Source organism: Ictidomys tridecemlineatus, chromosome 2 (assembly GCF_052094955.1).
Source record: "Ictidomys tridecemlineatus isolate mIctTri1 chromosome 2, mIctTri1.hap1, whole genome shotgun sequence".
In the NCBI taxonomy this organism is placed as follows: domain Eukaryota; kingdom Metazoa; phylum Chordata; class Mammalia; order Rodentia; family Sciuridae; genus Ictidomys; species Ictidomys tridecemlineatus.
The window spans coordinates 167393832-167421064 of record NC_135478.1 but is presented as its reverse complement, the minus strand read 5'-3'; the positions used below and the strand labels follow the sequence as shown (position 1 = coordinate 167421064).

The 27233-nt window shown below is 33.4% G+C and overlaps 1 protein-coding gene and 1 long non-coding RNA gene across 3 annotated transcripts in view; one reads left to right on the top strand and one right to left on the bottom strand.

Moving 5' to 3' along the window:
* LOC144375393 (uncharacterized) overlaps positions 1 to 11300 on the top strand; it is a 38212-nt gene extending 26912 nt beyond the window's left edge. Inside the window, exons 2-4 of the long non-coding RNA XR_013435132.1 lie at positions 3380 to 4460; positions 7193 to 7351; positions 8787 to 11300. This is a non-coding gene — a long non-coding RNA (uncharacterized LOC144375393). The remainder of the gene's footprint in view (positions 1 to 3379; positions 4461 to 7192; positions 7352 to 8786) is intronic.
* The window catches only part of Sema3a (semaphorin 3A), a 431159-nt gene that overhangs the window by 237107 nt on the left and 166819 nt on the right, over positions 1 to 27233 (bottom strand). The gene's annotated exons all lie outside the window — the stretch shown is intronic.

Below are 27233 nucleotides of genomic sequence, written 5' to 3'. Positions count from 1 at the left end.
ATAAACTTAGTGAGCCACTAAGCACCTGTGAACCACAGTTCCCCATCACCCACACATAACCCACACTTGACCCACATGTGATGCCCAGAGGAAAGGCTACTGTCCAGGAAGAGTTTTAGAAGAACTTATGAACTGCAAATGTGATGGCTCAGGGTTCACAAGATAAAATGTGCTATTTTAAAATTCCATCTTGAGGATCCTTTAGACACAATTTACTTTGGGGATTGCATCAAATGAACTGACTAGCTAAGCTCTTTTAGAGAGTCAGGGAAAGGGTACTTATACACTTCTTTTTTTTTTTTTCACCTTTTTTTTTTCTGCTTCATGTTGGACAGTATGAAGTCATAATTTTCTTGTCACCATCAAATAAGTAAATAAATAAATAAATAGTAACCATTCATATTATCTACCTATTTCACTTTATTACTTTAAGAAGGAAATATGGCATTTGTGTCTGCTGCATTACTGACATAGTGAATACTTAATAAATAATGATAATCCTACTTTTTTAATGTTCATGGTTTCCCTTCAATCCTCTGCTTTCTCCTCAAATAACTTGTAGCCTTTCCTTTAAAATGGCTGGTATTATTTCCTCTGAGGAAAAATTATTAAATTATTAAAATGGAATTTAAAAGTACTTCAACTGCTTGACCACACCATTCTGACAAACAAAACAACCACAAGTACCGTCTGTGCCCCTCGTATGTCATGTCAAATGCCCCAGCAAGCAAATACTTCAGAGCAAAAGTTGACCATAGGAAGAGTAGCTTTTTCCTTAGACTTTGTGGCATGTGGTCAGGCAAATAAGTTCACATGAACTACCCACTTGTCTTTTGTGAGAGTCAGCAGATGTACATTTAGCTTCCACTAGAATGTGTCTCACTTATTCTGCCTAACAATAAAAAGCTGCATTCTTTAGCCCAGTTATCTGTAAGTGTTAAAATATTTTTTCAGACATGTGTTTCAATAAACAGCATGCCAATGATTGTTTATAGTGCTAAAATGTTTTCTCTAAGCATTCCACCTAGGGGGGAAAAAAAAAAACTCCACTCTTTGATATCTCTCTTTTTCTTAAATACACACTGTGTTTTAGGAAGGTACCCACCTAGAATAGATTACAAAGCGTTCCTTAAGACTTTTAATAGCCCAATGTTCCCACTAAAAGAGAATGTAAGTCTTCAAGAGGAAAAAAAAAAAAGAAAACCTGTTCCTCAGGGTGATTGGTTCTTCCCTTGTAGCATGATCTGGGTCAGTGGAAGGCCATATTTGGCTGGACATCTGTGATACAAGCTCTAACCTCATATGGAATAGGAGACCTACATGTGTCCTTGGCAAACTACATGTATTATTTTATGTGGTTCAGTTGGGAATGCAGTGTTTCTCTGCACCTTGTGCATGCCAGTCCTCTGATTCCTGAAGGAGACCATGTTCCTATCCCAGCTACTGTATCTGAACATTGCATAGAATATAAAGCATCTCTAATGGGGCCAGTTTTCAATTCCACCTTTCCTCTTTTATTGACCTTTTGTACAAAAATCTTAGATTAACTTCAGGCTGGGAGTATTTGTTCTTCAAATAGCTAGTAAGACCAAAATAGGAAAGAAGGATCTTGAGTTGGTCACAGTCCAATATATATTACTTCTTTTTTGCCAGTATATGCAGGTTTAATAAACACTTCCAGCTATCCCATTGTCCATGGTGGTGAGTTGTTTTATTTTTAGACACACAAGATTCAGTTAACAGTACTTTAACGCTTGCTTATAGGGCTAAAATGTTATTCTTTAAAGACTACCACCTAATATTCTGATTAGAGATAAAACCAAAAATTCAATGAAACTGAAAAAAAAGATAATTCCAGGTCTTTTATCATATCATGTGGTAGAATTGGCGCAGAAATCTAGTCTGGTTTCTGTTCTTATTAAGTATGTCCTCTTGGGCAAATAAGATAATGTCTTGATTTTCCTCCCCCCGCCCCCCCAACTTGTTTCCCTCTCCTTTATGTAATTGTTTTAGAAATAGGTAAGATAATATGTAAAATTTATTTGTATAAACTACATTATGCTTGCACATTGCTATGAGGAAGGAAGAATTGAGATTTTCTGAGTCTGTGACTAGTTTTCTTCATAATTGACTTTAATCAAACAAACCAAAGTAATGTTATTATCCCATTTCAATAAGCCTGATTCTTTTCCTACTTATAAAAAAAAGAGACTTCAAAATTCCTCAGACAACCTATTACAAAGAGATAAACCATAATTAGTTACTGGTTGGAGACATACATACTATTCTTGTGTGATTTTTATTGAAAAAATAGGATATAATTAAGCATAAAAGTTAATTTCTTATGAATCATTTTGTTACTCAGAGGTAGAAAATTTACATTTTGATTATATTAATACTTTTTTTCCTTTTGGTCTCTGGGTTAAAAGCAAGAAAAGTGACATTATTTTAACTGTTTAATTGTTTCCATTTTGTTTGGGAAACTTAACCTCAATTTAACCTCTGTGGCTACTGTGTGAGTCAAAATCAAATGACTTTGACGATCTCAGTCCCAGAATAATAAACTCTTTGGGGGCTTTAAAACTCTTTACCTTTAACAGGGGGAACTGAGCAGTCTTCAGCTTGTTTGTGTTCGTTGATTGATAATGAGCAGTTTCTCTGTCTGCATCTGTGTGGGACTATGTGAGGTCTGCTTTAGCCTGCTGGGAGTTGAGAGGAGGGAGAGGCAATCACAGTGGGTTTAAAAAATTGTTCTAAAGATGACATTTGGGAGGAAAATATTTTGGCCACAGGCCAATGTGATTTTTTTTTAATGCTAAAACAAGCTTGGCACTTTACATTTTCATTTTAATCTGTTTTCACAATTCAATGTAAGTTGACAGTTCAGTATGTCTAAGTAATAGAAAGTTTCTCCAAGTGGTGATGTCTATCAATAAGAAATTAAAAAAAAAACACATAGTGAAGGAAAAATTTCAGAGTTAAAAATAATATTTTATGTTGCTTTCATCATTTTCTGCAAAATTTAGTAGGAATAAACTCTTCCTTGTTAATTATAGAATATCTGATCCCTACCTTTGTTGTCAATTTAATTTGAAAAAATAAGGCCCATTTTCAATATGCAGATAATTTCCTAAGAAATGAAACAATTCTTAATAAGTGTACAAGACAGAATAGGGATAAAATTCATGGAGCTTACTCTTTTTTATTAAGAATTGCACAGTATAAAAAAGTTCAAATATAACCTGTATACTTAGTGGCTTATTCAGCAAAATAAATGTGTTAGATTTCAACATGTCTATGGCTTTAATAACATTACTGGCTTCTTTATGCTACTGGTTATCATTAATTCTACTAATATTGTGGTTCTTTGGGTTTTCAGGAGCATTGGTTAAAATGAAAAATGGTAATTTGCTGATCCAAGGTGCTATGCTTTGGAAATGATCAGGACAGCAGCTGGGCTGAACTTTCTGACTGAGAACAGCAGGTTAGAAGCCAGGAGAGGCTGGTTTATGTGCCTGGAGCCAAGAGCCTGCTTCCAAGTGGACAGGAGGACTTGAAGCCAGTACACATGGTCAGAAGAACCGACTCCAGCATGAGCAGTGTGTTCTCATTTATCCTTAAGTGAAGACATCTATGTTAAGTGAAGACAGGGATACTGTCATTTAACCAGAAGGCTGACTCAAGAAAAGTGTATTTCTTTATTGCTTGAAAGTCTATCCATGGAGAGTATGTCCCACAGAAACCATACTGACATTCAGTGACCACCACACTCTTTACATAAAACTTATTATTATGTGACTCATCTAGCCTCACCACATACTGGTCTTCCTCTGAGAAGCAAAAGCAGTTTGTTTTGTCTTGATAGCAACTTGTAGAATTTCCTGGGTCATTGAATCTATAGGATTCTCTCAAGAATTAGGAACTCTCTTCTGATTAACCTAAGAGCAACAGGCAAACCCAGACCTACTTTTCCCAGTCTTATGAGCTGCTGATTAGACAAGGAGGATTAATACAATCAAGAATGGGATTCAGAGTCCATAAAATAAAAATAAATCATTCACAGAGAATGTGTACTTATTCAGACTGGAGAAATCTTTAATTAAGAGTCCTGAGGGGCTGGGAATGTGGTTCAGTAGTAGAGTGCTGGCGTAACACATGCAAGGCCCTGGGTTCCATCCTCAGCAACACATAAAAATAAATAAAATGATGTTATAAAAAAAAGAGTCCTGAGATCTTTGATGCCATATAATCATGATAAATATATAATGTAATCATGCACGTTTTAAAATAATATTCTATAATTCAAAAATACTTCTATTAGAAGTCAAAATGATACACAACTGTGAATATTCAGCTGAACCCAGCAACAGATTCTTGTGAGGATCTGCTAGAGTGGATGGAAAGGAAATGCTCCAAGCAGTCCTCTGCCCTCAATGTCACTGTTCCCTGGGGAGATTTTGGTAAGTATTGAGCAGGAGGAGTAAGATCCTTTTTAGACCACTTGCCTGATCCTCTCGTGTTGCTAAAGTGTAGCTTCATAAACTTTGTCAGTCATAGGGAAAAGGATTGATAATCAAAGTTGAAAAATGGAAAAATACATTCTATCTAGAAGAGTACTAACCTCCATGTAAAGGTAAACCACAACACTACAAGGAGGAATGAGATTTTTTTCGAGATGTGATATTGATTCTCCAATAATACGTATACTGCAATGGGCTATACAGAAAAGATACCTGATTGAAAGTGAAGTCTCCTTTATTGTTACAAATCTGTCAGAAAAATTACCACTTTCTTGATATATTTTTTAATGTTTGAAGGATATATTTTGTTCATTGAAAACTAAAGTTTCCCATTTATATAAATTATGAAAATAAGCTCTCATCTAAACAGTGATTCAGAAAGACACACAAATATGAAGAACATCTGATAAACAGTGAAGAATCAAAATATATTGGATGATATAAAATACATTACTTACTTGCCTATTCATTATAGAAATTGCATTATGTAAGATCATAAGTTAAATTGTTACAAGTGTGAATTTAAATTAAATTTAGAGAACTTGACTTGAAAAGTTTTGTGGAGTGTTTTCTTTGTGCTTTAGTAACTCAGAATTATACTTTCTGCAAAGGCCAGTGTTCTTATAAATATAAATCCTGATAAAGAGTTATATAAAGTTTTAGAACATTAAGTCACACAGAAAATATTGACTGAGTATTTACTGCTAGTTTAGAAATACAAGAGACAGGTATAGCTCTAGTTCTTACAGAGTTTCTATTGTGACGAAGAGAGAGTTTAAGTGAACAAAAAGTATGACAAAGGTCATAAGGGTCACAATGTGTCTATTAGATTAAGGAACATAGTTATCAGTTACATGTAACTTTAGTGGCTAGTTTTGTAGAGATAACATGTGTGCAAGATGTGTGTGTATAACTTACGTATTGTATGTGCAAGTTTATATAAAAGTTCTCATATATTCATATTTATACAGTACACATTTAATTAAATATAGATGTATAATATATGTATGTTTATGTTATGTTTGCCTTATATAAGATACATATATATATATATTATATACAGATATATATATTATATATCTGTATATAATATATAAATATTTCACTGTTTAAGAAAGAAAGCAAAATGGTGAGTAGTGATTAGAGGGAGAGGCAGGACAGAGAGAAGCCTTCTATAAAAATTGTCATAAGATGAAAATAAGAATTACCTACCATAGAAAAAAGGGTTCAAGAAATAGGAGGGAAGAATTATAAGATTGCATGGGATCTCCAACAAAGGATGAGAAAAGGAGATTCAGAGCACAAGTTGAACATGAGGACTAAAACATTTTCTGTTGTACAAAGAAGAAATTTAAACAAGTAATGAAATCTCCATACTACTTTTCATATTTGCTGCACCAATTTGCAGTCCAACTAGCAGTGTATGAGTGTACCTTTTTCCCCACATTTTTTGTTTGTATGCACAATAGCTGCCATTCTGACTGGAGTGAGATGAAATCTTAGACTAGTTTTGATTTGTATTTCTCTAATTGATAGCAATGATGAACATTTTTTCATATATTTGTTGATTCACTGTATATCATCTTCTGAGAAGTGTCTGTTCAGGTCCTTGGCCCATTTATTGATAGGGTTATTTTATTTTATTTTATTTTTGGTGTTTAGCTTTTTGAGTTCTTTATATACCCTAGGGATTAGTACTCTCTCTGATGTGTGAGGGGTAAAGATTTGCTCCCAAGATGTAGGCTCTCTATTCACCTCACAGATTATTTCTTTTGATGTAAAGAAACTTTTTAGTTTGCATACATCCCATTTATTGATTCTTGATTTTTATTCTTGCACCAAAGGAGTCTTATTAGGGAAGTTGGGGCCTAATCCCACATGATCCATCAGATTAGGGCCTACTTTTTCTTCTATTTGATGCAGGGTCTCTGGTTTTATTCCTAAGTCCTTGATCTATTTTGAGTTCAGTTTTCTTGGAAAATTGGGAATGGAACCACCATTTGACCCAGCTATCCCTCTCCTTGGTCTATACTCAAAGGACTTAAAAACAGCATACTACAGGGATACTGCCACATCAATATTTATAGCAGCACAATTCACAATAGCTAAACTGTGGAACCAACATGGATGCCCTTCAATAGATAAATAGATTAAAAAATGTGGCATATATACACAATGGAATAATACTCAGAAATAAAAGAGAATAAGATCATAGCATTTACAGGTAAATGGATGATGTTAGAGAAGATAATGCTAAGTGAAGTTAGCCAATCCCCAAAAAACCAAAGGCCCAATGATTTCTCTGATATAAGGAGGCTGATTCATAATGGGGTAGGGAGGGGGAGCATGGGAGGAATAGACGAACTCCAGATAGGGCAGAGGGGTGGGAGGGGGCATAGCATTATTAATGATGGTGGAATGTGATGATCATTATTATCCAAAGTACATGTATGAAGATATGAATTGGTATGAATATACTTTGTATACAACCAGAGATATGAAAAATTGTGCCCTATATATGTAATAAAAATTGAAATGCATCCCACTGTCATATATAAATTTTAAAAAAACTAATTAAAAAACAAGTAATGAAACCATTATATTTATTCATTTGGTGGCAGAATGTTGGGATGATTTTTGTTTAAGGGTTATTATTTTCTCCATTTCCATAGGAAGCTAAATTACTTTGAGAGAGAGAGATGGAGGAGGTTGTATGTGCAATTGATAAAGACAATTCAAATGAGTGCTGTGGATAACTGCAGAGAGAATTGGCAAACACTAAGAACCATCAGGTAGCATCAAGGCTGATCAATACTGGTCATCATGAATGGGTGTGTTACCAACTTTTATTTTTTTTGTGATTTTCTCTAGCAGCTCTAGTGGGAGAATGGAGATGATAGGTTAGTTTAAATGATCTAAGATTGGGGCTTGGCAAAGATATGCAAAGGAAGTCCAACTGAGTTGGAGAAATGAGTTATTAATATAATAGTAATTTGTAAGCTAAATAAGGAACATGGTAAAGAAATGAGAAAAATTAACAGTTGAGAAAACAGATCAGATTCCAGAAATGTGTGGATTAGACAAAGAACAGAACTCTTCTACTCATAATGGAATGAGAGAGCTGGAAGAATGGAGACTGCCATAGATCTATACATCTAAATCTGGGATGCCAAACCCTTCACACCAATGACAATGCCCAGGCAGGATTATTGGAAGTGAAGTTGAAGCACATGGAGATAAGACCAAGAATAGAAAATGACAAGATGTCTTTGTGCAAGAATAGATGTTACATTTTTCCAAGAGTGCAATAGGATTTATTTTTTTTTCAATAGAACTTTGATGAAAAACGAAACAAAACTAAGACTTGAGTTGAGTGCTAAAGTTTTCAAAAAATTATTGGAAATGATTTGAATATGAGCAAAATTATGCAGAAAAAAATAATAAAGGGCAATAGATTTGAGTGTCATAATTTATAATTAAGAAGAGGTGCAGAGGTTTAGAGGCTTCCCTGAATTTGAAATCAAAGTGCAAATGACCCATAATATTCCAATGTGAATTCTATATAATGGACACTTCATGAAATCCTTAATTCTAGGTAATTACTTAATTATAATATGGTGATTACAAAGTACAACACTGTAAGTGCCAGTGGACAAATCCTTACAAAATGTACATACCATGTAACTACCACCCAGCTAAGATGGAAAAGATCACCAGTACCCAAGAAGCTTGCTTCCTTATTCTCACAGTCATTACCTACCCATGTAGACACATATTTACTAATCTGACTTCTTCATCATGGACTAGTTTTGTCTATTTTTGTGTGATTCTATAAATAGTTTGACCACATTGTTGGCCTATATACATGTATCAAAAGAAACTTATTTTTAAATCTCAAATTTTAACCAAATCAAGCTTGGCAGGCACTTTATCTGGAAAGTATGTATGTTTTGTCAAGTTCAATGTTTGAACTAAGTCCAATGAAAGGTAGTCAGAATTAAGATGAGGCTGTGAAGCTTTAACCCTAAACACAGATCACCATTATGGAGCAAAGAACTTGGAAACATCTAGTATATGGTTATATCTCTGAGTCCTTGTCTTGGCTCAAAGATGAATTAATCAATAATAACATGACTAATAGAAATCAAATTATTTTGAGGCACACATGACAATAAAGGCATTATTTTAATAACTGCATATATATTATCTTCATTTTTGTTACCATTCATTTTGTAAGTTTGCTATTACTCTATCATCATTTTATAGATGCCCAAACTGAGTCATAATGAAGAACCATCATGGAAAACAGATGCCCATCTCCACCCAGGATCTGTAGCCAGAATCTCTGCTCCACTGGCAAACTTTCTGACAGATTCCTTCCACACCAGACTTTGACCTCCTTGCAAAGATTGTAGAATTCCAACTACAAATGCACAGGAACACATCTGCTACTCTCCAGCAATACAGAAGAAATTTGAAACCTGAACTATTCAAATGTACAGTCTTTGGTGAATATCTCTCGGGTCCACATTTTCCCTTCTCCTTGTTTTAACTAATCTAGAAAACTTCAGAGGTTAATCTTCACTGTGTTCTTGTATTATTTTCAGTGACTGCAAAATCAGTATATGATTTTTATCCTAAACTCACATTCATCACCAGTTTTATTACAAGAGTTGATGCTGCTAATGAGTGGAGGAAAAATGATGTATAGATTAGTAGCCATATCAAAACCACTTCCAAAAATAAAAACAGAAACCCTGTAACATTGCATTGATGTTTTCTATCCTTTAAACAATTGCCAACTGGTAAAATAGGCAAGACTTTAAAATTTTTAATGTACCCTTTATGGTGATGGCAAATGAAACCATCTTGCTTGTATCACTTCTTAATTCAGATTTATTGGGTATCTAGAGATTTATATTCCTTTCCCATAGTACAAGAATAAAATGTAACATGCAATTAGCAATCTTTTGAAGATGATGTCGTTGTGGGGGTGACAAAGATGTCATGATATCAGTAACACTTAAGTTCCTGAATGTTTGTGCACATTTGAAGCTTCCATATTTGCTTAAATGTACACAAAATGTGGAGAAAAATATGAATGTGATATTCTTTTATAAGAAATAGCATGTTACAGTAGGTGGAAAACTATGACATTATTACATTTAATACTCAATAAGTGACATGTTAATTTGTGAAGTGAAGGTAAATGCATTATGTCTTATAACCAGTAAAAGATACATCCTTACCCCAAAGTAATAATTTATCTCTAATTCACTTTGAACAATGAAATGAAAACTTTGTTAAAATTCAATATAACTGATTATCATTCTTGAGATTCAGAGATATTTTGGATATTTTTAAGTCATGGTTTTCCATCATTATTTGATGTAAAAATATTGTTTCAAAAAAGGGGTTTAAGGAAAACAAAAGCTTAGTGAACTTAAGCGTCTGTTTGATGTATTCTCATTAACTATAGTAATAAAAATGATATGACATACTATGTTTGCTGAATAGAGGGAGCCCACAGCATAAGTCAGTGCAGAAATGAAGGGGTTACTGTTTATCAGTGCACAAGAGATGGAAAATGCACACTGGCTCTCAAGTTCAAAGGGCTTGAGGGAACTCTGGTAACTTTATCCCCTTTAGTCACAAACTCTGAGGCGGCATATGGTTAACATCCTTTTTTGGTGTTATTTTTAAACTTGTTTATAAGACATAAATGAAAAGTATTCTAAACCCCATAATGATTTTTTTTTCTATGAACAGAAACTTGATGGTGATGGCAGTAACTCTTGAAGTTTCACTATCCAACCACTTTCCTCTGAGGAGGCAGGAATATGTACTGGAGAAGCCAACATCTAAAAACATAAAATAGTACATTGTTACTCTTCTTTTTTTTTTTTCCTGAGTTTTCCAAAGCATAGGTATTACAGACCTAGACAGTTAAGATAGTTGAAAAGGGGATTTAGAGAACTGTCAAAAATCATTTAGAGAAAGAAAGTGTCTCCATATTTTCCATGAATCAAATGGTAAGGAGGGAATATCATTTTCTGACTAACTTAATTTCTGACTCTACAGCAGCTAGAAGCTTGGTTCTCCTAAATCACACAAGATATTTATTAAGGGGGGAAAAAAGCCAAAGGAAGTAATAAATGTCAAACACTCATCAAAAACAGGCTGGGCACTTTATTTATTTATTTATTTTATTTTCGTCTCTACTGGAGTTCTTTGAACTTACAATAAGTAACCCATCTGTAGTTCAAATCTACTGTAAAGCTGCTTTACCACGCTACTTGTTTTAAAACTTACATCTTTCCCCAGGAAATTAGGAAACTAGGACCATAATGCAGTGCTAAATACAACCCTCTACTCCTTTTAATTTTCCTTGGGATATATTTAGAATTCCACACAATGAAAAATAGGTAACATTTAAAGTAAGAAGAAGCTGTAACATGCAAGTCATTTGTTTTAGGACAAGAATATGAACCTGCTCTGAAATATGGCTCCTCTTGGGGGCTCACCAGGGTCTCTCACTAGAAATTAAATGGTGCCTGCTGTGGTTTTCCCTGCTCTCTCATTTACTGTGTGTGCATTGGCTCTCCTTAAATGAAACTGAAAAGCAGTGCAGACAAAGTGCACAATATTTTAAAAGGTTTTACTTGTGCTTATTTGTGACAAAAGTTGGTATGTGTATATTGCTAAAATATGAAGAAAATGGTCTATATGGAATGAATATTGTGACTCAAATAACTTAATAAACCAATGAAAGAAAAAAACTGTGGACAGAAATACAATAAAGTTTATCTTTCTATTTTAGATAAACTAAATAGAATGACATTTCATTTCTTGCATCTCATACCTTTCTGTGATAACACAAATGCAATGGCAAACACTCTCGTGATTTATCGGATGTGAGAGAGGACAATCACTTTAAGCTCTGAGATGCAGGCCACTGTCCTTGTGTTCAAAGGCTTGGTCTCTACCTTTCTTCTGACAACACTTTCCTACACAGGGTTAGCACATGGTTCGTTCCCTTCCCCTCAGCATACAGATTCATATCCAGCACCTCATTTACTTGGGGTGATCCCTTGTGCAGGTCAGGGAGTGGATGAGAATCCTGGCTCTCAAACAAGTCCCCTCATTATAGGCTCCTATTTCCAGAGGTCAGATGCTGCCCTTGCTTAACATGACTGTTATTAAATTCACCTTACTTCCTGTGCACGATGGGTATTCATAGACGGATGTTTGGTAATGTGATGTTTCCACTGAACTCTTGAGGCACCATGTGAAAATTCAAGGGAAAGAGAAAATGTGACATGGTAATCCAAAGAAAGATTTATATGCTGTATTTTGAGAAGATAATTCTACCCTTTTCAATATTATTCTCTGAAACTTGTGGTTCACACACACACACACACACACACACACACACACATGGATGATCATTTTGGGTTTTGCAGGATTTTATAGATTTTCAGGCAAGTAAAAATAATCTTTCTTAAAATTCATTTTTTTGGCCATCTGATAGTTGAATAAAAATATTTAAATACTTCTGGTGAAATGAATATTTGCTTAGTGTGCTTTTCACAGAGCCCTGAAAATAGTCTGTTGATATTTATTTATTAATCAGGGCTAGTTTACTGCTCCAGACACAATGAGTAAATGCCACAACCAAAATTATAACCCAGGATTCCTCATTTCCAGTCATAAATTCCAGCCACGAAACTGAACTCTTCTTTCTAAGGTATTGCTGTAGAAATCTAGTCTTATTCTAAAGCTAAACTCTAGGGATTGTCTAAACCAGAAGGGTGTGATTATTTTTTCTTTTCTGAACTGTGGCTTTGCCATCTGTTAGTTTTCCTTTATTGCACAAAACTGATTTTTATGACCAAGAAGCTAAAGTTCTGGCAAAGAAATAGGGTTATCTTTTAACTATATTTTATTTTTGAAACCAGTATGTTTGTATGATCTCAAATATTGAGATACCTGTATTTTAAATATTCTTACATGAATTAGTTTTATCCAATATTAAATAAAATATTTAAGCATTCAAAAACTCATATTATAATTTTAGTTAGTCAATGATGAGTGCCAATGCTTCTCCTAGGTTATATTTCAAAGGGTAGGCTACATGGGATGCTACATTTAAAAAATATTTCTATTGTCTATATCTTGTACAATTTTTAAAGAAGATATGTTTCTCATGTCCTTGATGTGAATATTACATCACCACTAGGGTAAAATAGAACCAAGGAGACAAGGATATTTTGTTTCTCCTCTACACCTTCACACCATCCATTCTGAAAATAGAAATTGGTTCCCTAACCTTATGCAAGATTCACTTCTTAGGTGAAATGTATGTAAGATGTGCATGTTCGTGTGTATTTGTGTGGACTGGGGAATTGGGAAGGACTGATGGAGAGGCTTGGGGAAGTGTGATCTGCATATGGTACTCAAGAGGAAAAAAGAAAGAGAGATAGAGACAGAGAGACAGAGCATGAAAATGAATAATATTTAACTTTCTTACAATAAATCCCAGGTACTTGTTTTAGAAAATAAAACAGACATATTTGTGGTGTTGGGAAAGGAAAGGAATCTTCACTTTCTAAGATCAAATATTGCCTAGGAGAAGAGGTAGATGTTGTTGATGAGGTATGAGAAGAAATTAAACAAACTTTAAGTGAATTGAGCAATTAGTTCAGTAGAAAAAGAAAGTAGAATACTTGGAAGTAGGATATGTCCTAACTTGAAGGCAGCTGTTCTCCAGTGAAACAGTGACCTACAGCAGGGCTCCTTATGGAGGACAGCAACACCAAGACTTGTTGAAGCTCCATGCCATTGTGTGCTTTATTTTTTCAAAGAAATTCTCTTATACTTCCTGCCATCCACAACAAATAGAATGTACTTGGAATATAGATAGTAGGCAATGAGTACTTTTTGAGTGAACAAGTAAATAAATGAAAGAATAAAATGACATGAGAAGGACTGAAACATTACTCCTAGAATATCAATAGATGCATAGGAGAATAAATAAAATAAATTATCTCCATAATAACATTATAACATGTATAACAAACACTCTATACCTGGCATTATGCTAGGTATACTACTAATATTATTTATAATCCTCCCAGTCACTTATGACAGTGAAAATTTTTTATTCTCCTTTTCAGATTAGATCCTCTTTTAACAGATCTGGAGGACCTTTTGGAGCAAAAGGAATTTTATATGTGGTTCACATTATCTGTGAAGACCTTGAATACTTACGTTGAAGATCATCTCTAAGTTTAATTCTATTTTTATCAAATTACTGTTTTATTATCAAAGGAGAAGCCATAGAAGTATATCTTTTGCCTAATGGCCATAACACTTTAATATTTCTATATTTTTGGGGGTCACTGGGGATTGAACCCAGGGGCTCTTAGCCACTAAACCACATCCCCAGCCCTCTTTTTATATTTTATTTAAAGACATGGTCTTGCTGAGTTAGTTGTTCAGGGCCTCACTAAGTTGCTGATGCTGGTTTTGAACTTGCAGTTCTCCTGCCTTAGCTTCCCAAATTGCTGGGATTACAGGCATGCGCCACAGCACCCAGCTGCTATATTTCAATGTATAATCATACTAATGTATATATTCAATGAAAGATTCAACATTCAAAGATATGGTAACTCTTTTAATATTAACTTACTTCCCATGAGAAGAACAACTAAAGAAATCTATATGCATATATATCCGTAACTCTATCTGCAACTGTACATTTACCTATGAGAACATGGGTGATAAAACAACTTTCTAACAAATGCATTCAGTAGAATCATTTAAGCTTAAACCAATTTTTATTCACCAGTCCTGGACAGAGTATCCCATGATGGGTAGACATATAATATATATATATTTTTAAATTTCATCTGCCTCACAGGTCAGATGAATATTTTGCAAAGTGTAGACTAAGAACTTCCAATTCTTCTGCCAGGCTTTATTCACTGTCAGAATCAAGCTCACAAAGACAGCAGATATTTCATGAATGATCCGTGGAGACAGGAAAATGATGTAGAAGTAGAAGAGGCTGTCTTTCAGAAGATATAATTTTGCATATAAAATTATAAATTTGTAAGACCTCTTAAATTTAGCAAAATTTTAACAAGAAAATGTGGCAATTTTAAACTTCAGCAAATGGAATTTTATTTTTCATAGTTACCTTTGTGGTAAATATTTTCCCACTACTTCAAGTTTTTAAAAAGATATCCTTAAATTCTAAAATACATTGCCTTGTACAGATAAGTGCCTGAATTTATGCTCTTATTTAATCTTATGAACCAAGATCAGATATGTGCAGGCAGGAATGCTGGATATCTGAGAGTCTAAGTTACTCCCACTAGAAAAATCTTGTAAGTAGGGCAGAGCACAAGGTCAGAGTCCTTGTCTCAGAGCTAGAGATTCCTGGTCTTCTCGAGTCTGTAATTATATTGTTGGCAACAGAAGATGTGGCATTTTTTCTTAGCTTGTCTTTGTACTACTTTTAGCTTCCTCCATGGAGATATTTTATACTTTCCCTCTGTGTCTATGAAATGAATTTTATAAAAGTATCTAACACATAGCATTGTTGTGAGGATTAAATTAGTTTACACATATAAAGCATTAATAACATGTTTGGCACATAATCAATGCCATGTGTTTGCCATTTCCTCTCTCTCCTCACTCTCTCTATATATCTATCTCTGTCTCTGTCATTCTCCCCTCCCCCCCCACACACATCACACACACATACATACGTACACATACACACACACACACACACACACACACATGCACATGCACACAGACATATTACCTTACAAAAGTTATCTGGAAGCAATGTTTCTTGCTCATTATCACCTGTTTAGGTTTTATAGTATTTCAAAGCAGTGGAACTATTCTACACCTTTCTAGTACTTATTAAACAGAGAGTACATATTAGACCAATATGATCATTCCATCATAATCATAATCATGATTCTTGGTCCCAAAAGGAAATAATTCATTTCAATCTAAACTGTACCACAATTAACAAATCTTTCCTTTATAGTGTTAGAACTAAGAGTTGAATAGTGGAAACAATAATCTATTCTGGCATATTTCAAACTGTTAAATGTAAAACAGCATAAGCTAATTTCTTTCTAAATATAAATTGTAAATATCTTATGACTCAGTATTATCACTGCTGTCCTAAAGAAGAAATAGATGATTGATCCTTTACTACTGATTATGATATCATTTTACCTTTTCTATTTCTTGTATTTATTCAGATTTTATTTTTGTCTTAATCAGATGAAGACTAGTTTAAATATCCATAAGTCTGCCTTCTTGCTAATACACGTTTACAAAGTCTTTTCATCTATTCACATAGAAGGAATACTTAAGACATTTCAACATGAAGATTCCAGAATGTGTTAGGAAAGAATGTAAATATTTGAAGAAAATAAATAGTAACCTGAAGCAAACTACTTGGGGGGCCTACAACAATGGGGATAATTCTTTCCCCTGTTCTTTTTAATTTTTTTGAATATTTATGCATTCTGCTTCTGGCTAAAGATGGCTGTAGAAGAGCCAAAATTCCATATGAAAAATTACTTCTGTGGTTTTCTCTGGCTCCTGTGACAGCAATAAATTCAAGGATACCAGATATATTAAGATAACATATTTTCATTAGATTTCTAACCCAATTGTGGATCCATGTGGTTCAGATAAAATGCATTTGTGTACCCAGATCTGAGATGCTCGTCATAACCAATCTCAACTTCAGTGACTTAGGGCATTATTCCTCATGAGAAGGAGACACATTCATGCCTAGAAAACACAAAATATAGCTTTTAGGGGTGGATGAGGGGAAGGTTTAAAAGATATTTTGTAGACTGCATAGGGCCAACTTGAGTTGGGACACACTCACTCATCTTCTCCCTTTGCTTTGTTCCAAAATGGAAATGTAGGCACCAACTCTCAATTTCCTGTTAAATTATCCTGGGTCAGAGTATCTCAATATTGGCTAGTTTATCTTGCAAGATTTGAGGTTGTCCCAATTCTCAGCTACTGTTCTGAACCAGCTTTCTTGAGTAACCTCTGTTTTAAGTTCCTGCCCCATCATAAGCCTACTCACCTGTTTCCCTAGCAACCTGAGGCTACACTAATAATACCCATTTCCTGCTCTGAGTACCTCACTTCAGAGATCAAGGCATCTACTTAAGTTTTGTTTTGGAGTTTTTGAAACTTTAGCTGGAGCAGAGAAAGTGAAAGATCCCTGCCCCGTACACACCCAGGAATGAAGTCTAACACAGCAAATCTTGAGCGTATAACTACATCCAATCATATCCATCTGATCCAAATTTCATGTATGTATTCTTTAAGCAACTATTTTTCCTTTAACTTGTATTGTTTTTTCTGTGAATAAAATAAATGAAGGTCTAAACCTAACCCTAGGATGGAGCCCAGCAATTAATGGAATGGTCTCTTAGATACTATCAGATGCCGGAAGTCAAGTATTACTTAACCTATAGCCACTGTAACTGTTGTCTGCTCTTTGAGTATTTTGAGAACTATAATTCTCAAATACTATAGGGCCTTTAACAGATTGAATGAACAATACTGTTCCTATTTGACCATGTCCACCATGGCTGCCTCTGTTTAAGAAAGCTCATCACTGAAATCCTCTCTCTATTCCCTACAATGCCAACCACTTTGCCTCCCTTGAGCATACAGCCTTACTTAGATGAAACCCACAACAGCCTCAAGCACAGGAGATATATATAGGCAATCTAAAACAAATATGCACAAACAACATAGAAAATTATTATGATCACAGAATGGATGATTTTCTTTGAATGCCAGATTAAAAAACTTAAATAATATTTAGTAAGAAATTAGTGCCAACTCACTCTTTTTAGATAGCTCAAAGTGATATTTTGAAGAAAAAATTTCCAGCATTACCATGGTAGGAAAAACAAAAGGTCATTTCAGCAATGCAGAGTACAGGTGAGAATGAAAAGGAGAGAGACTTTGAAAATTAAGTGGCTTTTGAATGAGCCTATAACCTGGCAATATGAAATCATTATTATTTGCCAAGAGAATTTACATTTCTGAGTTAAGAAGAATATAAAAAGGGGACAGGGAGCTTATGAGTCATCTAGTAAGAAAGAGGTACTAGCTAAAATTGCAATAAAATACAAAGCCAAACACAACTCAAAAAAATTTAAAAACATAATTGAAAAGAAACTGGAGGTGCCAACTGGCACATACATGGAAGGAAATTGCTTTAGCTGGTAAGTGAGAAAATAGGAATGATGAATTTGTTGAGGTCTGGTCACCACAGGACTTGCTAAAATGTTTTAGGAACATTGTGAATCTTATACACTGAGCTTATTGAGAATATTTACAATCTTAAATATAAACATTACCAAATCATTGATGTGTATCAAAACACAGCTATATATTATTTATTACAATTATATAAAAATAAATATTATGAGTGAAATATATTCAAATTTATGAAAGTCATCTAGTATTCACTAATTTTATTTTCATTGTTTTGGATAAACACACTTATTAAATCAATTTTACATATTTTAGTAAAGGTATATACATGATTCCATCATTTGAAATACTTATATTTATTGAGTATATTATCAAAATAATGTTTTCACAACTCTTACCTTTGTCCATCTTTCCTATACATTCATGTGCATCAAATACATGGTTAACATCTTCCTGATGGCAGGATAGTAGGAATTGCTATTTTTTAAAATTCTCATTTCCTAGTAAATTTGCCCGACACTGAGTAATTTTATAAGTAAATAGTATTAAGCTAAGTTCCTTACCTTACCCAAAAAATAAACTTCCTTTGCCTTTAAAAATAGATTTTTTCTATATGTATCTGCATATTTATACCTATACCTGAACATACATATGCTTTTATCTGAAAGTTCTTAATAAATATTAAAATGTATATAATGTTACAAAATAATGTTTAACTTTGTGACCAAGTCTACATAAATGGGCAGAAAGTTAGCTAAAAGTGAATTCAGTACTCACGTAAATTTCTAAAATATTTAATAAATTTACCAAATATTCTTTAATGCGCACTTACAAACTAAACATGCAGACTAATTTAAAAAAATCAACAGTGCTTTTTAGATGTAGCTATGAAATTCAAGTTGTAATTTTAAAATAGCAAATGTTTTTCCTTTACAGAATTGTTTTAAATGCTTGTTTATATTTCTCATGGTTAACAGCCTGATTGGTATATTTATTTCTACTATTGTTTGTAAGTTACCTGATTTTTTTAGAGAAATAAATATGCAAAGTCTGTTTGAATTGTATTATTATATCTATGAGAATGGAATCCATGACTATGCAGCTATGTTATTTTATTTCTATCCTTTAAATGTTATTGAAGGGAATAATTGAATTAAGTAGACAAACAACTTTTATGCATTCAACTCTGCTGTGAACCACTGCCCTTGAACCCTCCTTCCTTCTTAGAACCCCCATTTAATGCTAGGAGAACTGTTGTCTTTGTAATTCACAGTGGATAGCATGCCTTGTCTCTCTATGGTCATTACAATTTTTAAGGTGAAAGGGAAGCAAAACATTGGGAAGTAGGGTCCTTTCTTGGAGAGAGGAAGGGAGGAAACTGAGCAAGAGAGAACTTGCTTTTCCCTTGGAAGCCCTAACAAGAGAGGAAGCTAATTGTGACATTTCCCCTCAACCTCCAGCTTGGTCTGCAGTAAAGAGTGAAGCCTACATGGGCCCATGTGAAAACAACAGATAAAAGATTAATGAAATATATCAGTGTCTACTTTGGTTTCACCTGCGGCAACTCTTTCCCTGTCCCTTCCAGTATTTTACATTTTTCCTTAGGATACATTGGGCTGGATTTGTGTAAATTTCCCCCAAGAGTTTCCTTGAACTTCCTCAGACAGGCATTCATTCTCAAGGTTATGAACAATTTACAGCCCTCTATTACTCCACCCATTTTTTCCCTCTCTAGATAGGATGTCAGAATGGAAGCAAGAGGGTTATTATTATAGGCTTAACCTAAATGTGTTCTGATTTACTTTAAAGAAAATCATTTGCAAAGTTTGCTCCTTTAACAAATATCAAATTTCTTGAGACTCACCTCCCAACTAATCATGACCCTCCAGTGTACCCACATCACTCCTGAGAATTGCAACTACAGTGCAAGGAAAACGAATGGTTCTCATTTACTTCCCATACATGTGTCTGATCAATGAGCAATCTCATTACTACTCTTGCGAGCAAAATGGACTTTGCTATATAATTAGAAATTTACTTGTCTTCCTTCCTTCCTTCTTTACTTCTTTTCTCTTTATTTCTTTCATTCTTTGGTTCTCTCTTTCACCCTCAGATGTTCTTTATTATTTCTTCTTTCATCCTAGATTAATAAAGGGCCTGAATCTGTTAACCTAAAAAACATGCTGTTCATGTCTCATGCATATATTCTGCATAATTTAGAAATCTTTATCATCCTACAGCACTAAAATACTCTGTTCCTTGTATGTTGTTTTTGTTTAATTGCAGGAGTTAAAATGCTACTAACGTGTTAAATTTTAAATATGCTTTAACAAACCCTAATAAGTGATATGTGGCTTCAAAGTAGTTTATCCTTGGCCATATACTGATATCATTAATCCAAATGAATCATGATAAAAACTGGGACATGTGAATTTATGGAGATGGGAATTGTGTAAGGTTAGTCTTTAGCATCATAGAGATTTTAGTGCTTACAGGGACCTAGGAGATATTACAGTCAAACTCTCCAATTTTAAGGATAATTAAATTTAAATCAAGAAAGGATAGGGGAATTGCATAAGATAAAACAGCTAATTGATAGCAGAGCACAGATTAAAATAGGGGTCACCTTGCTCACAAGTGAAACACCTTGTTTTTGCATCATATTCTGTTTTACTCAAATGTTAATGAGATAAACATTACTATATCATCATTATCATCATTATTATTACTTACATTTGCACAATCAACTCTCCACACAGAACTTTATTTTCTTTTAAAGTATTGTTTCATATTTAATTGTTATTTTTCTCGGTGACACTATTTACCCTTGGCTACAATATTTAGTGTCTTTGGCATATAGATATTTTTCCTTAAAACCTTTTACAGAATATATGAATACATTATGGCAGTCATTTTATTATAAAATAACTTTTTAAAAGAAAAATAATTTAGCTTCTGAAAATAAAAATCAAGCATTTTCTTTGTAATGAAATCATATTAGCTCAAAACAAAGAATAGTTTTTCCCTTAAAAAACTTGTTGAACCAGTGTGGTTGAAAGCAGGAATATTTAGATGGAGAATATGATTTGGTATTCCCCTGAGGGAAGATCAATTTTCAAAGGATTAAGCTTGGAAATCTTCTCAAATGATTTACCTGCTTGTCTGGTTGGACATGAGAGCTGGAGTGGCACGTAGTAGTCTTGCTTTATTTTGCAGCCTGGGTGGGCTTAATTTTGTGAGCCAGGTAGAGGAATTTGTGTAAATTATTTTCCTCTAAAAATTTGCTCTTGGCATGATGGAAAATAAAAACTGAAACACCTGTGAGCCAAGTACAAACATCTGTATGCCTTACAGAATATCTGAAGCGTATTCCACACCACAGACCTTTATTTGACCTGCTTTGCAAGAGGATACAAGTGAAGGGGTGGAATCAACAGAAGATGACAAAATTGAGAATAAATCCTACTTCCCCAGTTACTTCCAGCAAATTTAAATAGCTCTACATGTTTTTTATTTTTTAGGTTTGCTGTTTATTGGCCTTGGGCCATGTATTTCTATTCTTATATATACATCTATAATTTGTTTGGTTTGCTTTCTTGTTTAGTAAATCTCAGAGACCCATTAGGATTAAGTAGTATTTATGAAGGGAATAAGAAAGCAGTTGCAAATATTAAATTTCAAAATAATATACTAACAAAAATGTTTTTTTTAAATATGTAAAAAATAATAATTTATAGGCAAATACTGTATTTCACAGGTTGTATCAACAGGTCAATTTGTCAAAGTTGGAACTTCAGGTAGATTAATCTACTCGATTAAATACATGATTCACCTACTGACAAGGTTGGGAATTTTTTCAGCTGAATGGTACCCAGTTTTATTTTTTTCATTTTCAATTCATATTTCTGATGCACTTTGTTTTTATGGGACAAATTTAAGAATCATCAAATACCATAAGAAATATATACGGACTGCATATTGTGGACAGCATCATCTTTCCTCCTAGTCTTAACCTATTTCCATTTTCTACTCAATTTTTTTTTTAGCTAGCTCCTCTAAAGTATACCAATTTCAAAGACGTACTTAAATCTATTAACACAACAAGCTCACAAAGCACAAGGACTCAGCACTTTTCAACTTCAATCAAAACAGCCTTCCAGAAACTATAATTTTGATTTCTGAACAATCATATCCACTGAATCTTTAATAGAACCATAAATGTAAATAAGGGAAAATCAGGGTGTTAGCCTCATAAAGACATTTTAACTGTTCTTCAGGATTGTGACAAACTTGTTGAGTCCAGACCAGGTAATTATGATATTTGAAGAGGTCCAAACAAACACAATCATCCCAAACTGAAATAAGTCACTGAGGTCCTTAATTCTGCAACCATGATTCCCCCCTTTAACCTTAACCATTGAAGATGCAGGAGAGATTAGCAGAGTGGGCATAAATCTGTCAGCACTCTTCAAAGGTCATGCCCCATGGATATCCAGGCAGAAAAATCATCCTCGGAAATTTAGGAAAGCATACTACCAAAAAAGGCAAAAATAATGATTATTGTAACATGGTTTTCCTAATTCAACCTTTGTTTTTGTTGTGAGATAAGAGTACGTTATGCTTCATAGTACTCCTTTCAATTAGTAAATGCAATTATGTTGTCTATTAACTCATCATGGTTCATCTTTCTTACCAGATTGAAGGCAGAAACCTTGTCTATTCTATTGATAGATATGTTCAAAGTATCTAGCACTTTTTATGGCACAGTTTGAGTGAAATAACTGAAACAATTTGGTAAAAACAATACATAAATTTTAACAACAGGGACATTGCAATTAATCACAGAAAAAAACCTGAAAAGCAATAATATTTGAAATCTAAAATGAAAGCAAGACATATGTGCAACTGGGATAATTTCACATGCACCTGTTGCAGATTTGATGGAATTGGGATTTTTTTTTTTTTTTTGGTGACCAACAAGGACACTACATCCAGAGGTTTACCTCTACCATGTTATTAACCCAATTATTATTTAATTATTTATCATTACATATGGGCCATTCAGATCCATTGTTGTTAGTAATATATAAAATTCAATTGAGTAGTAACAATAACAAAGTAATAGAAAAATATTTATTATGATGTTCAAACATGTAAAGAGATCTTACACAAAGAACTTGATTTTAAACAACTAAGCAAAAAATAACATTGTATTAATAATAGCATCTTAGGACATCTTTAATTATCACTTTATTTCACCCATCTTATTGGATTTATTTTATTCTTTAAGTTGCATCATTCATATTAATTGTAAATGAGACTAGATTATTAAGTCCAGGACTAAAAAAAATATTTTCCCACACTTCCACCAAGTTAGCCTTCCTACAAGCAGGTCAGGTTACACCATTATCTCTGAGCATCTGGAAAACTATACTATTTGATCCCTAGGCACCAACAAGCAATTCTTTGGGGAATTTTCTGTTTTTCCAGTTCAGCTTTTTTTTTTTCCACCATAAGAAATAAATAATAATCATGAGTTAAAATGTAAATGCAATTATTTTCCAATGGTTTACTATTCAAATAGCAATAAGGATAATTTTTTACATATACTTCTCAAAATGTATCTATTTTCTTTCGAACATATACAGCTTGTTGTACATCCTAGTTTTACAGAATCACAGGTTTTATATACAAGGATATTTTTAAATTGTTGGTCAGGTTCCTTGTGAGCCAGGTCTTTTGCTGATATATAATATAAACTTAAAAATAACATTGCCTTTTAAGAAAAATGAAGACCTGAAGAACCAAACAATGGAAATTTAAAGTCATCTAAAATATTTTGAAATATTTGTCCAAAACTACCTATGATTTTCTTTAAACTTAGGTATTCATGTCAAGTACAACAACATGTTAGAAATAGTACTAGACTGACAGCATTTCTTAGCCCAGCAATTCCCAGAATGTTTTCTGTGGGACCTGAGTATCTTGCAATATCAATATATCTCATTCAATTTAAAGATTCTATAATTTAAGAAGCTGAAGTAATAGTGGAATAATCAAGGTTAAATAACCAGTCACTGTAAATAACTCTAAGAGCATTAAATATTTGAATGTGCAAAGTGAATTTCAGGACAATAATCTAGTAGACAAGTTTTCCCTCACTTTCTTGAATGTGAACATTTCCCTGAAGACATATTAGAAGAACTAGCCTTCCAAGGAACACATTTTAAGAAATGCTGCCCCATCTAAACCATCATTATGTGAAATACTAAAATATTGTAGATATTGCTGGAAATGCTGAGCGAGAAATTGCATGTGGTTGGACACTCTATTGTATAATATACATATGTGCAATTTCAGTTTTTTACATTCCCTGACAAATGGCTGCTTTATTTTCCTCGTATCTCTGTTTAGTTCCATTTTCTTTTTTTCACTGTGAGAGTCATGTTTAACAGATAATCTTATGTTTCTGTTATAACCATATTTCAGGGTCATTAATTTTTGATTCACTAGATCCCCCTCCCTAAATGCCTGGCCTGTGTCATTCTATGGGTCACTTAAATTTTATCGTGAATTCTCTGAAGTTTATTATCCTATTCTCTTCAGTTTAAATAAAAAATATTACTATATTGGCATGGAATGGAAAAATAGATCTATGTACGTTTTGTTTTCTTAATATAGACATTTAGAGCTCCAAAAGATTTTCAGAAATAATACAAACTTTCAACTATTTACAATGGGGCCCACTTCTAGCCATTTAAATTTTGTCTTTTGCTTTTTCTGCTTAAACATTAAAAACATTGGTCCAACATATATTTAACTTATCCTAGGAGAACCACAGGTGGATGGATGATCCACTGTACAGTTTGCAAACTTGCCTTTAAAGTCTTGAAGGCCACTCTTTCTTGACTTGGTTAAGTTACTGTCTCCTGTTGATTCTACTTTTCCTTCTGTCAGTAAACAATCTGCTATGCAGGAAAGACCTCTGAAATTCCTAACAATTACTTCCCCCTCTTCCCACAATTAAGGGAGTCGAGAGAGGAAAGAGAATAGAGAAAAATACACAGTTCTGCTTAGACTGTCACTTTGCATCAGTCTGAGAGGGAACACATATTCCCAGCCTGAAAGGGGTTTCGGGAACAATTAAGCATGGCCAAGAGTGAAGCTGGGAAACATTCCAGCTTCTAGCAAGTCAAGTCCTGGCTGTGTGATCTTCCAAACAAAACAATGACAGATTAAACTACCAGAATAGATGTGCTTCCATTTAGAAGTAGGTATACAGACTGTTTACTGTACTTTTACATTATTTATAAAAACATCTGAAATATAAGCTTTAAGGGCATGTGATAAGCACAGAGACCAAATAAATGATTTATCTTCAAAACAAGGCCTTTTTTTTGAGAATAAAACTCAGTGCGATTAACATATATTGAGACAACTTATGTAAATCAGAGCTCCCCTTACAAACCTGGATGTAGCAAATGCCTAGCAAAGAAGATTAAATTAAAAATATTTAAAATGTCATACTTATTATAACAACTTTATATTATTGTTATTCTTAGATAATATCTTAAATTATAATATATACTTGAGGCTAAGGCGCCCATTCATTGTAGGAATGTTAATCTCCCGCTCAAGTAGATGTTTTGGTTATTTTACAGGTTTCAGCTCCACCCTAGTATATCTGATGTCATCATTTTTTACCTATAATTCAGACTGAAAAAGACTTCCTATATGGATTAAAAAGGTGATTTTTGCCATTTCTTTTTGTTTTCTTATACTTGCAAAAATATAGTTGCCATATTTTTTATAGACTTTATTTTTTGTGAATTAATTAGTACTGGGAAATATAAAGATATAAAATTACATAAATCCACTCTGCTGACACAGGTAATAGATAATATATATTTTCTTCCATTTGTAGAACTTCAGTACTTACTCCAGACTATCAATATTAATGATATAAAAGAATCTGACACTAGGAGCAAATAAAGCTACCAGTATGAATATAATATAATATATGGATACTTGGGAAAGTTTAATGTATTTTATAAAGCATTAATTACCATGTTAAGTCAAGGATTACTGTAAAAGCAAAATGCACAACAGGTTTTGAAGACTTATACCAAAAATAATGCAAAATATTTCATGGATAATTTTAATATTGATTACAGGTTGAAATAATTTCTGACATAAATTATATTTCACATAGGATATGGGTGTGTTAATAATTTTGATATAAGTACTAGAAATTTAAAATTATTTATATGGTTCACATTATATTTTCATTGGAGAGTGTTCTTCAATACCAAAGGAAAAAAAAATCCTGATTATGTAAAATGGCAGAGAAAGCATTTACAATATGCCTCATTTAATCTTCCCGGACTGCCCTTCTCTCTCTCATCACATCGTGCTCTAAATCTCAGCTACATGATGATTTTTGATATTTACCCTACATTTATCTTTTATTTATTTGATTATTCAATAATTATTGATCCACAGTACAGTTTGTAAACTTGCCTTTAAAGGATTGCAGGCCACTCTTTCTTGACTTGGCTAAGTTACTGCCTTAACTTAAGGCCCACACAACTAGATAAGGCTTACAGGTACTAGGATATGGCAGAGAAAAATAAACATATGGCACTTAGCTTCATTGACCATGTCATCTATTACTCTTCTCATTTCATAGAAGGAAAGTCCCCTTTATCCCTTACATTTTTCTTTTTTGTGAAGTCACTTGCTGTCTCTTCAAGCTGTACTTCTACAGTGTTTCCTGTGTATTTATTAAAAAAAAAACATTGTCTTATATTGCATTTAATAGTTATTCTGTTGATTACATATTTTTCTTTAAAGAGGTTGTCAGTTAAATCTTGGGGTTGATTATGTTTTGGATTTAAAGCCATAGTATACAGTTATACTTAATAAACCAATTTTAGAATGGATTGATTATTTCACAAATAACATGGTAACATTTTAAAATATTTGTTATTTCCACAACATAATTAAATTTATTTATTTATTTATTTATTTATTGTGGTGCTAAGATTGAACCCAGGGCCTCATGCCTACTCTACCACTGAGCTGCATCTCCAGCCTAATTTAATTTTTTAAAGCTGTGCTTATTTTAATTTGATTACAATTTGGCATGGTTCATTCCAGCCCTCCTTCTGTTATTACAAATATTTTATGTTCTAATGTACTATCAAGCTCAGCAAATTTAGAACAAATTCAGCAAAATTTGATCCATGACTGGTGTCCTTATTACACTTTAAGCAATTCATTTAGTCTCCCTGAACACTGATCCCATTAGTAAAATGGATTTTAAATTACTACTACATGTTTTTGTTGAAAAGACTGTAAGAATCAACTCATGAAATAGTGTATATTTCATAGCAGTACCTCAGTAAATAAGAAATCAGAATAGTT